The sequence below is a fragment of the Bidens hawaiensis genome, unplaced genomic scaffold, assembly GCF_021521415.1.
Source record: "Bidens hawaiensis isolate Kalapana, Puna unplaced genomic scaffold, B.hawaiensis_p1.1 tig00038964_1, whole genome shotgun sequence".
In the NCBI taxonomy this organism is placed as follows: Eukaryota; Viridiplantae; Streptophyta; class Magnoliopsida; order Asterales; family Asteraceae; genus Bidens; species Bidens hawaiensis.
Genome location: NW_027505579.1, coordinates 143756 through 147794, shown reverse-complemented (window position 1 = coordinate 147794; position 4039 = coordinate 143756). Strand labels below are relative to the sequence as shown.

At 37.6% G+C, this 4039-nt stretch overlaps 1 pseudogene across 1 annotated transcript; it reads right to left on the bottom strand.

The window, feature by feature from the left end:
• Positions 1–1147: 1147 nt before the first annotated feature.
• On the bottom strand, positions 1148–3544 carry LOC143614063 (F-box/FBD/LRR-repeat protein At1g13570-like; annotated as a pseudogene). Its single transcript, XR_013150234.1, has 4 exons — positions 2666–3544; positions 2496–2603; positions 2246–2407; positions 1148–2156 (listed from the first exon to the last, which is right to left on the bottom strand). The product of XR_013150234.1 is annotated as an F-box/FBD/LRR-repeat protein At1g13570-like (transcript).
• Between the last annotated feature and the right edge of the window lie 495 nt (positions 3545–4039).

Below are 4039 nucleotides of genomic sequence, written 5' to 3'. Positions count from 1 at the left end.
CGAGCCCGACGGGTATACCCGAAACCCCAAGACATATGGGATAGGTATACCCAAAACCAGACGAGTGTTTGGCTGGGTATGAGATTAGTTTTAAAATTTTCGTGTGTATGGGATGATGGCTAGATACTACGCGGCCCAATTACCTATTCAAGATGCAAGATTTTTAAGTGTGTGCAGATTAAAATTAAAGGAATTAAAGATAAAGTATATTTTTCTTTAGGGGGTGACATGTAAAGAAAGTGAAAGGGTGTTTTCCAAACAATCCGTGGTGTGAGTGTTACATCACGAAGCTTTCGTTTTATTTACGGTCGAAGAGAGTGCTAGTAATGTTTTCAAAATTTAACCTTGTTACTTATTTTTATTCACTATTCCACATATTAATGTTATGTGTTTCATTCTTTACATGTCAAGAACGGGTTTTTAAATCTAGGGGTTTGCTTCATTAGCACCCCGAGTAGTCATTTTAGCCTATCTCTCTCCCCCCCCCCCCAAAATTGACCTTCTGGGTGGGTCGACGCTGTTCACACTAGCACCTACCTTCATAATATCTTACCCACCAAATAGCTAGATTTTTAACACCTACTTTTGCCCTCTACCGCATACGCCCAACATATGATCACCTCCGACTATTTGGGTGTGCTTGCTACCCATATCTATCCACAACACAACCCCCCCCCCCCCCCCCCCCCCCACACACACACACCCACTCACCATAAACTGCATGCCCATGTGTTTCTTGGCCACAAGGCTTTCGTGGGTATCAATGTCTCGACACTTCAACAGGTAAAGCCATTCTCTCTCCACACCTGGTTTTTGTGAAAACTCGTTTCCTCTCAACCAAATCACAAACTTCTCCCATTACCGAAACCAACCCCCAGCCCATACAAATTTCATTCCGTCCATTTAGTTAATGGGAAATCTCAAACGGTTGGAATAGACTGCAAAGATACCTTTAGTCTCGTTGTCAAACCCGTAACGATACACATGGTTTTATGTTTTATCTTTATTCGTTTCACATTCTCGGCCACTACATCAATTTGATGCTAAGAATGTTTTTTTGAACTCACCAACACTGAACAGACTAGAATGAATTGTTATCAGAAATCTAATCTCCAAAACCCATCTTGAATCTTTAATTCCTCCATAAATTAACACCAATGGAAACTGTGAAACTGATTACTAATGCCTTAAAGCATTTGTCGAAATCCATCAGCCAATATCACCTTTACATTTTTTTTATTGTTTTTGTTTTCAGAATTTGACCTAGACCTTGATACTGCTTGAGCAAAATTCAATCTTTGTTGGTCGTTCAAAAAAGAAAAATTCAATGTATTTTAACAAAGGGCTCTTTGCACATGATTACATGAGATACTTGACCTTTGACCGAAATGTAAATTGCTAACAGAAAAGAGAGGTGGTTTATATAAATCCTTAGAATGCCTGTTATGTGATGTATTATCTACATTAACAGTATACATTTGTCCTGTGTGAGTGATTGACTGACTATAGTAGTGTATAGTTTACACTCGTCCCAAAATCATTAGTTTCCTTACTTCCTGAATCCTGACCATTTATACAAACATCCCAAACCATTTAAACTTCAAGATCCCACAAGAGTAAAACAACTAGTGATTGAAGAACCTAAAAACCATAACAGTAGCTAAAGGGTTAATCATCGAACCATCAAACCAGCTTACTCTGTTTCTGGCTTCTAAATATAACCCGTACAAACTATAATTAACCTAAACAACATATAAATTTATAACTCAAGTCCAAAACAGCCCAAAACATCCAAAGAATTCCAGAAAATGATTACAAACACTCTAGATTGCGATCATACATCTTAACCTTACTTACGGAGAACCTTCAGATGCTTCAGAACCTTCAGGGCTCCAAACATCGATTTCTACCGCGGATGCGCGCGGGGCATGCAAGAGAGTTTGCAAAATCTCCGACTCCTCAACCTCAGTCACTATGCTCACCGTCTTCAGCTTGGGTGACCTGGCCAAGATGAATTTCACAAACTTCAGCTCAGGCTCCAAGTTGCTAAAATGAAAAATCGTCAATTCAATCAGATGCTCCAACCAAACATCTTTCAGATACTCCAACCAAATACCCCAATGATACTCTTCATTACTAAAAAATCCTGATTGAACCTGCAGAAAGATTCATCAATTTATGTGTCAACGTAATTAGAATGAAAGTAAAGGAAACAAATAGGATGCAACAGAGCAATACTATTTACCTCCAGCTCAATTTCCTCCAAGTTTGGAGAGTTTTTGATCAAAATAGCAAGAAATGTCAATCCATAGCCGTCATTATAAAAAGACATTTCTTCCAAACTAAAGTGTTTGAGGTGTATCAGTGAGATTGGAAGCTCATGTGGAACCAAGTCTGGAACAAACCACTTGAACCATATATCGACCAAAACAATGATCAACATCCAAAGTTAAAAAAAAAATTAAAAAAAGTTTAGTTATATAGATAAAGATTACCTGGGTAATATCACTCCTAACAGTAAGATGTTCAATCCTAGGTAAACACTCGAATAGCTCAATCATAGTGGATCTTTCAGGCCCGATAATTCCTTCTTCAATCATAAGCTGCAGATACTTATTGTATTTAGATAAGTTTCCAAATCCCAAGAGAATATGAAGTTACTTACCAAACTAAAGCTCTTAAGTGATGGACAATTAGATAACAGATGTAGTAGAGTTTTTCTAGAGATGTTTACACAATGCAAGCTTAAGGTTGTAAGGCTACCAAATCCATCAAATGTTGGTTGATGGTCAAGACCGCACCAACTGAGATCCAATTCCGTTAAGTGATGCAATGAGAAGACGGAAAAGGGTAAATTAAAGATCGAACCATCCCTATATTCATCAAACTGAAGGGTTAAGTTCTTGACCTTATGGAACCTCGACAAATCAAGTATTATTTGATCAACCTCGTCACCAAATTTTGAAAAGTGATTCTCATCATTTATGCGAAGGGTGAACTCTTGTATCGGATCATTGCGTAGTGACATAACGTGGTGTATAGCAGATAAAAGTTTACTTGTCTCCATCATTTGGTCCCAAGATGGGGTAGAAAAAAAAGTTTAGGAATTGTTGTCCATTTGTACCTCCATTCCATCGAGAGGACACTAGTCCTTGTCGCCTCATCAATTGGTACGAGACATAAGATGGTTTCTATTATGGTTTGAGGAAGTGTGGTGATTATATCCTCAGGTAAAGGTTTAGCTTTCATCTCAGGTTGTTTTTGTTGGACCGACACTGCAAAAGTAAAAGCAGTTAATGTAAAGATGAGTCTAAATAAACTTTCATCTCCATGTGTTTTTTTTTATGCTTGAGCTTTGAAGGTGATATCTGCTAAACACTACATCAGTTTAACTTATAAACAGTTTTAAGTATACCTAGAAAAATGAGCAGGTCTAGTCGAGCCAGGTAACAATGGCCCGTAACATGTCAGGGCAGTTCATTTTAAAATACAGGCATTTTGATTCGGGTCATAGAGGGTTTAAAGCATAATTAGATGCAGGTTGAAATGAGCATGTGTAAAACAAATTGCAATTTGGTGATCTGCTGCATAAATAGATGCAGGTCGAAACTTTTTTTAGTGATTTGTTGCAGAGGATATGATGAAATAGTTGAGGTTATAAACAACAAATGAAATGATACATCAGAACAAGCAACAATACAATCATAATTTATAGATGGTGTTCGTTCAACATTGGGTGTACGAAATTAAAGTTAACCCTAGTTTCCAAACACTAATTAAACACAAAAATAGAGTACCTTAACTCCTTGAGTCGATCGAGGGCTACGAGCAGGGGCGGATGTACTAGTGTGGTACGGCCGACCCCTGTGAAATTTTTATTTTTAGTAGTATATGTGTGTTAAAATCCCGACGGACTACTGTGAATTTTGATACCGACCCTATAGATTTATTGTTGTTCGTTGAAAAAGAAAGTAATCAAGATGAAAAAGAAGATGAAAAAGAGAAGTGAAAGGAAGTGTGTCAGATCTTTTCAATTGAC